The 11,230-nt window shown below is 41.5% G+C and overlaps 2 long non-coding RNA genes across 2 annotated transcripts; both read right to left on the reverse strand.

Moving 5' to 3' along the window:
- Nucleotides 1-359: 359 nt before the first annotated feature.
- LOC142101574 (uncharacterized) lies at nucleotides 360-1,050 on the reverse strand. Its single transcript, XR_012679047.1, has 2 exons — nucleotides 909-1,050; nucleotides 360-774 (listed from the first exon to the last, which is right to left on the reverse strand). It is a non-coding gene; the product is annotated as an uncharacterized LOC142101574 (long non-coding RNA).
- Nucleotides 1,051-10,608: 9,558 nt separating this feature from the next.
- On the reverse strand, nucleotides 10,609-11,230 carry LOC142101575 (uncharacterized). The gene is made up of 2 exons (XR_012679048.1): nucleotides 11,087-11,230; nucleotides 10,609-10,952 (listed from the first exon to the last, which is right to left on the reverse strand). It is a non-coding gene; the product is annotated as an uncharacterized LOC142101575 (long non-coding RNA).

The raw sequence follows: 11,230 nt of genomic DNA on the forward strand, positions 1-11,230 counted from the left end.
CACCATCCAATAGGGTTATTATCCGAAACGGTACTAGACAAAGATGTCCGCTGTCGTCCATGGTCTTCACTGTGGTTATTGAGCCCTTACCGGCAGTCATTAGATCTTCACAAGTATACCAGGAAAAGTTTCCTCCGCTCTCCTTCAGATTACAATCTGATCTGGCTTTGTGGCGCCCCTTTAAAATTTATTGGCCAGGCAGTATAATTATGTATTTTATGTATTCCTTATTTATCTTTAAACTTTAGACTTCTTGCCTTAAGGCTTTTAAAGGTGTGTTTATTCTGCACCATTTGTGCAGCGTGCATGTAACATGTACATTAAACCCCTTAATACTTAAAAGATCACAGTAGACCAAATTCGGCTTATTTTTTTATTCCATGCTTCTTAATTGCACTTAGATTAACCTAAATGCTAAATAACTGAGTGTCATGCTTCTTAATTGCACTTAGATTAGCCTTAATTCTTCTGCATTGGGACCATTACCATTTTGCACTTAGATTAGCTTTAATTCTTCTGCATTGGGACCATTACCATTTTGCACTTAGATTAGCCTTAATTCTTCTGCATGGGACCATTACCATTGTCAGCATGTCTAAACCTTGCACCTTGTCTAATCCTAACTTATTTGTTTTTTCCTTTTCTTCTTTTTTCTTTTTTTTGTATTTTCTGAATGCTCTTTAGGGTGAATTGAGGTGACTCCGGCAGGTGGAGAAGGTCACCGTCATCGTCACGTCTTATGCCTCTAAAACGTCAGACGATTACGTCTGTAACCTGTAACAATGAAAAATAACAGCTTATTAAGTTAAAGATTCACTTTTTCATGGTAGACAGAATTTGTTGAGGAAATCCTGTACAACACTGGTCTAGACTGTAATTTATACATTAGCTGGAACATATATATTTACCTCTCCGTGTGCCTTTAGTAACGGTCACACGCTTCTTCTGCCTTGTGTACCGTCTCCTCTTCCGGGAAGTCACTGCCCGAGTTTTGGACAGGTGGCCCTTCTTTTGTTTCCTTTTATAGGCCATTGTAGTGGCCAATTTGCCTTCAGCCAGGAGCAAATGACTTTTAGACTCCCAGCCCCCACTTTTATACCCTGAGACTACTTATGATGTCATATGGGTGGGGTTTGGGTGTGGTCTGGACAATTTTTGTGACATTGTCAATTTGTCATGTGGGTGTGGCCAATTAACCAGTCATAAGGGTCACACTAAACATTAACATCTGAGTTCACAGCAACAATAAAACAGGTGACTGAAATATATGTTCCAGGAGAAGAAAGAAGCAAGCTTTATATTTGGTTTGTAAACACAATGACATATGTTTGGAAACGGTGTGAAAAACAGCTCAAACAGACCTACATGTAGTGGGAGGGTTATTAAGTACAGCCAGGTTTTCCAGCTGTCAGTAAATTTATTGACACTAAAATAACTGAATTTGCTACCAGTCAATAACAAAAGTAAATGTCAGAAAAAAACAGACCATGGGGTAAATGTATCAAAGTGTGAGTTTGGCAGCGTGTTTAAATCGCGGCAAATTTTTTGAAAAAAACCCTGAAATGTATCAAGCTGCGATTTTGACACTGATGTTCAAAATCGCTGGTCATCTCTGGCGATTTTGTGCGATGTAAACACTCCCGAGTTTAGCTAACTCTCCTGTGTTTGGGAAACTCTCCTGTGTTGTAACAGTAAGTTGTAAATACATCACTGTTACACTGACCTGTCATACAGCTGCCGGAGCTGCCGGCAGCTGTAAAAACTGTAAATAATAGATCAAAGTGAAAAAAAAAAAAAAAGTGTGAGGTCTCCCCTCTATTCCAGCTTAACTCTAGTGCTGCCTGACTAGTGCTGGTCCCGTAAAAATCGGGGAAAATTTTTGCGTGGGGTCCCCCCGATTTTCACTTTACCAGCACTAGGCAAACCAGCCAGGGTTGGCGGCACTATAGCAGTGGGACACACGGCAGGGGTCCCCCTGCCATAATGACTAACCAACCCTAGACTGTTCAGCGCTGGGCTGGATTCCCTAGGGAGTGGGGTCCGCCGAAAAAAATGAGCGGGCCCCCCCCCATAGAAAGAACCAGCTCAGTGCTGATAGCACTAGGGCTCTTCCTACTACCCCTGGGCTGTGGGTAGTAGAGTAATAACGGCGAAAGTGAGTCAAAATAATAAACGGACGCCATTTTGTTTTGTGGAACTACAAGTACCAGCCAGCCAGGTTGCCAAAAACAGTGTGGCCATGCTGGTGCTTGTATAACTACAAGCACCAGCATACCCACGGCAGCCAGGGCATGTTGGCACTTGGAGAACCACAAGTGCCAACATGCCCTGACATCCCTGGCTTGCTGGGACCTGTAGTTCCACAAAAAAATGTGTTAAATAAATAACAACACCCTTGTAAACACCACACATATTTATTAAAAATAAAAAACCCACAATAAACACACTAACCACCCTCATTTTGACCACATCTATTTAATAAAAATAAAAAACACCCCAAATACCCACCGAAGATGTCTTCTTTCTTCTCCAAAGTCTGCTTGCCCCAGTCCCATATTAATTATAACTTCCAATAGTCTGTGCTTGCCCCAGTCCCAGCAAAATTATACTTCCAAAAGTGATGGCTTGTCCAATATCTTCTGTACTTCGCCCAGAAGGGGCCCCTTGTTGATTGAAGTCTTCTTTGCTTCGGCCAGGAGGGCCTCATATTTGTAAGATCCATGACACTTTCATCTTGATTGAAGAAAAATAAAAAAACTGTGGAGCCGCCGCTAACACCTTCTACCTAGTAGGAGGTCTGGTACGCAATGAACTTACGTTCATTGCGCAAGCTCTAACTACTGTATTATGTGATTTTCCCACGCTTGTGGGGAATCGCCTAATACAGTAAATAGAACTTACGCAAGTAGCGTAGCGCATGCGCAATGAGCTACGTTACTTGCATAAGCTCTATTTACAGTTTTTTCTAGGGGGGGGGCCCGCTCGTTTTTTTCGGCGGACCCCACTCCCTAGGGAATCCAGCCCAGCGCTGAACAGTCTATAGTTGGTTAGTCATTATGGCTGCCGTGTGTCCCACTGCTATAGTGCCGCCAACCCTGGCTGGTTTGCCTAGTGCTGGTAACGTGAAAATGAGGGGGACCCCACGCAAAATTTTTCCCCGATTTTCACTGGATCAGCACTAGTCAGGCAGCACTAGGGTTAAGCATGAATAGAGGGGGACCTCACGCTTTTTTTTTTTTTCAACTTTTATCTATTCTTTAACATTTTAACACTGCCACTGCTGGCGTGTTTTGAAGCAAACTCTCCTGAGTTTACTTACTGGCAGCTTCATACATTTGAGACTTGTATAGCTGCAGTGGCAAACAGTCGGGAGTTTGATCTCTGGCGATTTTGCAAATAGCGATTTTGACAGAAGCAGAACTCTGGCGATTTTGCATGAAATCTCAGCTTCATACATCGGTGAGTTTCAACTCTCCCGAGAAAATCGCAGGAGTTGCAAAATCCCACTTTGATACATTTACCCCCATGAAATGAAAATAAATTGATCACAATAATTTCTTACAGGTGATTATGCTTAATCATTAGTCTTCTCTTAATCCAGAAAACCATATCCATATGTATTGATAATGGAAGCACTCTTTTTGTATGTGACATAACACAGATCAAAGTAAAAACATATTATTTATTACCTGATGACAGCTGGATAAAAACATCAAAACGAGCCAAGCTTCAAATTTGCATATATTCCCAAATCGATTTGTGGATGTACACTTACCTCCGCTGGATGAAATACAGGCATGCAGAGTAAGTTCTCCTCTGTGAAGTGAGGTGGTAAGATGCCAGCGACTTGCCTCCATAGCCTGCAGGTTCGCTGAGTAACCATCACTGGGTATAGGATCCCCACTACCCTCGTTATTGAAGCACCCAATGCTACATTGGACATTGAGCTGGACAACATCAAATGTCTTCTCAAAAACATTGAACAGATATGAGATAAATGGGATGAGATCATCATAGATTTACCCACCAGTCGTCACCTATCCACTCAATCCGATGCCGAAAAGCACTATAGAGTCAACGTTTCTATGTAGCTGTAGACTACATTCTCTCTGGTTTTCATCGTCCACGAGGGCATGCTGCAAATGGTAGAAGGAGCCACCTCTTCCCTTACAGTGATGGGAAGGTCAGGCTTCGCAACCACCAACACCCTTGGACGCGCCTTGGGGATTTGTGATGCCATCTGTTTAGAAGGCAGAGTTGTTTGCTGTGTTGTTGATGACAGCTTAACTCTCTTAAGGGAGGAGGAGGAGGGCTTAGATCCTTGGGTGAAGCTGAACCACTAGTCCTGAACATGGGCCAGGGCCTAAGCCGTTCCTTGCCACTCCGTGTCGTAAATGGCATATTGGCAAGTTTACGTTTCTCCTCAGATGATTTTAATTTTCTTTTTTTGCTCATTTTTGTGAACTTTGGGTTTTTGGATTTTACATGCCCTGTACTAGAAGATTGGGCCTCGGCCTTGGCAGGCGACGTTGATGGCATTTCATCGTCTATGTCATGACTAGTGGCAGCAGCTTCAGCATTAGGAGGAAGTGGTTCTTGATCTTTCCCTACTTTATCCTCCAAATTTTGGTACTCCATTATATGCAATACCTATTTTTTGGTACAGCAGGAACAGTGAACGTAGTTTGAAATTGCAGTACCTATTTTTTTGGTACAGCAGGAACAGTGAACGTAGTTTGAGATTGCAGTAACTATTTTTTAATACTGCAGGAACAGTGAACGTAGTTATAGATTGCACAGGACACAGCACCACAGGACTGAGCAGGACACAGCACAGCACAGCATGAGAAAGAGCAGGACAGAGGACCACCTGACACAAAAACTCAATTAACTGTGAAAAACCAGCTGCGTTTATTGTGAATATTGGACGCAGATCTAACACTAACATGGCAGCCATGGCGTCTGTGATTCGCTTGGCGACTGGGTGACTGCTGTCATAGTTGCTTCCCCTAGCAAATGATTGTTTCACAGTTAATTGTTGAAATGTAGGACCGCTCATTTTCTTGGCCTGCCTCTGGGCTGACGATTCACCCCCAGCAACAGCAGCAGCAGTGGGACTAACGCTTTCTTCAGAGGAATCAATAATAAGTGGGATGCAGGGCTAACTCCGAGCGCTGCTGAGGATATTGATGAGGATGGTGTGGTGGGTGTATTTTGTAGCCGTCAGGATGTCAGTGACCGGAGGGTCCTTTTTGATAATGGAGTGTTGGTATTTTTTTTGGAAGAACTTTCAGCTTTTCCTAACACTTTGCCATGAACTCTAGTTAAATGGCGTAACATAGACGAGGTTCCAAGATGATTAAGGTCCCTCCCTCGATTGTCTGTGGCTTGACATACACTACGAATGGCTATACAATTGTTGTCTGGATTGGGTAGAAATAATTCCACACATAAGAGGTGGATTTTTTTAGTTTTGTGGTCAGGCATGACAATGGCCTTTTTCTTGTCACGTGCCAGAACTGCTGCCACTGGTGCAGGACTTACATAAACAACCTTATTCTCATCAACATCCTCATTAGCACCATTGTCGCCTACACAAATCTCCTCCTCATCCTCTTTTATTTCCAAAGTGGCATCCTCAATTTGTGTATCACAGGCTACACTCGGGCTGTTCAGGCACACATCAGCAGAGCTGCTGAAAGTGCCCCTCTTTATGGGTACACTAACAGAATACTCATGATTAGACATCTCACTGTTGGATGGACTCTCCACAGGGATTGGTGTCATTTCTGATTCAGAGCAAACATTATCCTCTAATGCCTTACTGTTATCTTGCAGCTCGGCTTTGACGCGTAACAGTAGTTGTGCACCACTTGTAGGCTCGGTAACATTTTTGGATCTGCCACTAATAGAGAAAGGCGAAGGCCTCATTCTCTCTTTGCCACTGCGTGTGTAGAATGGCATGTTGGCAATTTTTTTTTTATCGGCAGTTAAGTTTTCCTCAGTTACACTTCTTTTTCGCTTCAATACGGTAAAAAAAATTTTGGTGTGTTTTTTTTGCCTGATTTCAAAAGACTATGTAGTTTGACATCGCCTTTCCCAGATGACGTACTGGGAACACTACCATCAGGACTGGTGACAGAACCTGGTTGCTGATTATGCTCATATGTGGACTGCTTTGAATCCATTATAATGAGGCCAAAACACTTGTAGTGCTACAAATTGTTTTTTATACTGCTGACAAATCTGACTTTTGACAGCCAGAACAATTAATGCAATAGAATGGGGAACACCCCAAAAGCACTTGGACTGCTAAATAAAAATTTTTTAGACTGCTGACAAATCGGACTTTCGACAGCCAGAACAATTAATGCAAAAGAATGGGGAACACCCCAAAAGCACATGGAGTGCCAGAAATTGAACAAAAACGCTCCTCTATCCTCCTCTTACTGCTGTAACAATTGGTATTAAGATTAGAATGGTATTGAATAGAAACAATAATGTGTCCAATTACTGCTCTGTCCCTGCGCTGATATAGCCAGTGTGACCTAACCCTGCTTTCTCCCTCTGTCAAATGACGATGGATTGCTGTGGAGACGGGTATTTATGCTTTTCAAATCTCGCGAGAACCGAGTTCAGAAATACGAATACGTCACAATGACGTTTTGCCTCGATTTCTGCTCGGCTCGGTAGTCGGAAAGGCTAAATTCGGTAGGATTCGGTTCTCAGGGAACCGAGTCCGCCCATCTCTACTTATCACACAGGTTCTTTTCTTCAATGCTTGCTTCTATGGTCAGTTATACTTCCATATCATTGTTATAGATTTTTCTTGCATCTACCAGCTTCTGATTAGATCTTTGTAGATGGTGTGCATCTTCTTCCTCAAATTCTGTGAACCTAAAACACACACAATCTTTTCAGAAATCGGATCTTTAATGAACAAGCCTGTTGTTGGGCTAGTTTAAGGAAATAAACTCACTTCTTAACCATCTCATAGTAGATCTTGTGGTCAGATTCGCTGTTCTTTAACCATTCATTTAAAGTGTAGCAAACTCCTTCCTTTATTTGTATATCTGGGCGATAATGAGTAAGTGAGCAGAGTACTGGGCTGTTTAATAACATTAGATTAGAGTTTAGTTTAATATGTTTTACAGAAACATTGTTGTCTCCCACCCCACGCATGTGCTTTTAGAACAGTGTAAGTACAATGTGTATTGCAACCATACGAATATTGCCTGTAATTTGAATTGACATAGAATTAAGATATGATTCATTTACTGCCCTGTCTCTTGGGGTATAGAAAAATGCTTTTTGATTCAGTCGTTTTTAGTCAACTAATGTTTTGGTTATGTATGCAATAAATATTATATTTAAAATATATCATAGAGATATAGTTTAGTACATGCTTTTCTGGCAATTACATTCTAACTGATGTTGATAACCATGTATAGAAATGGAGGTTTTGAATGATAATTCTATGGGGGGTATTCAATTGTTAGCGTTAACGGAAAAAAATGAGCACTCAAAAAATATTACCGTTTATACAGTAATATTGCGCGAGAAAAGCGTTAATACGGTAGTTTACTCGCAGAATTTCAGCTCGCCGCTCAGGGAGCAGCGAGCTGAAATTCCGCGAGTAATTACCGTATTAACGCTAAGGGGGGTATTCAATTGTTAGCGAGATTCCCGGAAAAACGAGCGCTCAAAATATATTAGCGTTAATACGGTAATATGCGTGTAAATACCGTTAATACGGTAGTTTACTCGCTGAATTTCATCTCGCAGCTCAGGGAGCTGCGAGATGAAATTCAGCGAGTAATTACTGTATTAACGCTAATATTTTTAGAGCGCTCGTTTTCCGGGGATCTCGCTAACAATTGAATACCCTCCTAAGAATTTTTGAGCGCTCGTTTTTTTCCGTTAACGCTAACAATTGAATACCCCCCTATTAGTGTTTTTACTGTACTAAAAATATTATAACTAACATTATTTTACCGGTTTTTAAACTACCCCTAACAATGGGAATTTCCTTAATCAGCTAAAATATTAAAAATACACTTCTCTCCTACTTGTGTTGTTTTTTTTAAGCGTACTATTTGTCTACATAATGGAGGCAGCCATATTGTTGGCTGAACCAATATTTATGCCTTATGACTCAATGTCCCTAGGTTCTAACAACCAATTCCTCAGGAAATGAGTAATGATGATAATGGTACTACAGCAACCATTGCCACATCAACTTCTCCTGAGGAAGCCTCATGTAGTGGTAAAATGCATTGGTGAACAATAAAGAAACCAAATCACACCATAAAATGCCACTTGTTACAGTGAGAGCGATGTGCGCATTTGTGGAAATAGTTTGGAACACTCAGATGTGGACTGCTAGACAGACTAGAAAGATAGTAGTAAGCACAAAAGCAAGTACTCTCATAAGTTCCATCTCTCTCGGTTATAGCACTGCGGAAATGGGAAACAAGCTCTAGCGTCTTTATTTTCTTATTGAGAGGGCATATAAAGCAGCGAGAGAGCAATACAGCATTGTTGCCCAGCAACAGGGCCGTAACTAGGGCTGTGACACAGGGGCGACCGCCCAGGGCGCAATGCTGAAGGGGGGCGCAATTTAGGAAAATTTTAGGTTCATTTGGTTAAAATTGAGGGCTAGGGGGGCGGCATTTGTCTTTCTCGCCCCAGGCGCTAGAATTCTAAGTTACGGCACTGGACCCACATCTGTTATCTACCTGGCCGTCATTGTTGATTACCGTTATCAGCTCCATCATCTGTGACAAGCCGTGCCAATAGTGACTGAATATGTTAGGACTTTGTTGATTCCTGTATCTCAATTCTACTTTTAATAGAGAATCTGGTTATTGCATATGCAGCTTGTATTAATGAATGTTGCTGACAGTTACTATTGTTGCATGTCTTCGTGATCATCATCTGCAAATCACTCAAGTCTTCATAGAACCCTTGTATTAATGTTTTACAATAAAATGGTAATCTTTGTTACCACCATTTGATGGCCGAATTGGATCATTCTCCTGCTATGTAATGTGTTCTCAAGCTGTCACATGTTTTCTCTCACAGAGTGTCAAGTAGCAATTTTTTAAAGCGTCTTTAGAGAACCAGGCTTACAAAAGGTGCTGAAAAGTCAGATGAGTAAAGAAAGTTATTATGTGATCAGGATATATGCGTTTCTGACGAGACTCATGTAAGAGATACACTCAGATTGGCACGTCATTCTGCCACTGAATAGTGCACGAGATCTGTTGATACCTTAGCATTGTCGTACACATGATGGTGTCACTTATATACAGGGCCTTTCAGAGGTTCATAGAGGCTCGGGGAAACCCAAATTGTGGAACAGGTAACAGGTGTAGATCATAGCGTTTACCACGAGCAGTGGAACAAGTATGCAGAGATCGAGGAAGTCCAGCATACAGCAGCGATGAACACACGGCAGTGATGAATAGCAGCTTACCACTGATTGTGGAACAGGTAACAGCAGTCAGCGATGCAGGCCGCACAGGTGACGGATGTAATTCATAGCATTTACCACGAGCATCAGATAAACACAGTTACCACGGGTATGCATCCCAACAGAGACATCAGAGTAACAGATATGACTTGAAGAACCAGCAATGAAAGAATGAAAGGAGAGGCCTTATAAAGGGAGGGTGACCAATGGTAAATCTGACCAGTACACAGGTGTAGCAAACACAGGTGCAGACCATGACTAATCAGCTGCACTAGAACAGGAATTAAAGTGACAGTCAGTGTTTAGAGGCTCGGGTAGAGATACCCGGGGAGCGGAGTGTGACAACATCCCTAAAGAATAGTGGTGGGTTAGTTGACAATATTATTCTAGTCTGTGTGGTAGGGAATATAGATTGTAAGCTCCTCTGGGGATGGGAGTGATGTGCATGATAAAATATTCTCTGTAAGGCACAGATCATTATGTAGGTGCTATATGAAAACCTGTCAATAAATAAATCTTATATTAGAAATGCTAAAAGAATCCCAGATATACTTCTATCTTTTAATGCTAAAAAACGCATTCAATAGAATATCGTGGACATTTATATCCCTCACTCTGGAAGTGCTTAGCATCTATGGAGATTTCCTTACAGGCATATTTGCTCTATATTCAGACCCATCAGCAATGATAGTGATCAAAGGGACACCATCCAATAGGGTTATTATCCGAAACGGTACTAGACAAAGATGTCCGCTGTCGTCCATGGTCTTCACTGTGGTTATTGAGCCCTTACCGGCAGTCATTAGATCTTCACAAGTATACCAGGAAAAGTTTCCTCCGCTCTCCTTCAGATTACAATCTGATCTGGCTTTGTGGCGCCCCTTTAAAATTTATTGGCCAGGCAGTATAATTATGTATTTTATGTATTCCTTATTTATCTTTAAACTTTAGACTTCTTGCCTTAAGGCTTTTAAAGGTGTGTTTATTCTGCACCATTTGTGCAGCGTGCATGTAACATGTACATTAAACCCTTTAATACTTAAAAGATCACAGTAGACCAAATTTGGCTTATTTTTTTATTCCATGCTTCTTAATTGCACTTAGATTAACCTAAATGCTAAATAACTGAGTGTCATGCTTCTTAATTGCACTTAGATTATCCTTAATTCTTCTGCATTGGGACCATTACCATTTTGCACTTAGATTAGCCTTAATTCTTCTGCATTGGGACCATTACCATTTTGCACTTAGATTAGCCTTAATTCTTCTGCATGGGACCATTACCATTGTCAGCATGTCTAAACCTTGCACCTTGTCTAATCCTAACTTATTTGTTTTTTCCTTTTCTTCTTTTTTCTTTTTTTTGTATTTTCTGAATGCTCTTTAGGGTGAATTGAGGTGACTCCGGCAGGTGGAGAAGGTCACCGTCATCGTCACGTCTTATGCCTCTAAAACGTCAGACGATTACGTCTGTAACCTGTAACAATGAAAAATAACAGCTTATTAAGTTAAAGATTCACTTTTTCATGGTAGACAGAATTTGTTGAGGAAATCCTGTACAACACTGGTCTAGACTGTAATTTATACATTAGCTGGAACATATATATTTACCTCTCCGTGTGCCTTTAGTAACGGTCACACGCTTCTTCTGCCTTGTGTACCGTCTCCTCTTCCGGGAAGTCACTGCCCGAGTTTTGGACAGGTGGCCCTTCTTTTGTTTCCTTTTATAGGCCATTGTAGTGGCCAATTTGCCTT

The sequence above is a fragment of the Mixophyes fleayi genome, chromosome 9 (assembly GCF_038048845.1).
Source record: "Mixophyes fleayi isolate aMixFle1 chromosome 9, aMixFle1.hap1, whole genome shotgun sequence".
Taxonomy (NCBI): Eukaryota; Metazoa; Chordata; class Amphibia; order Anura; family Limnodynastidae; genus Mixophyes; species Mixophyes fleayi.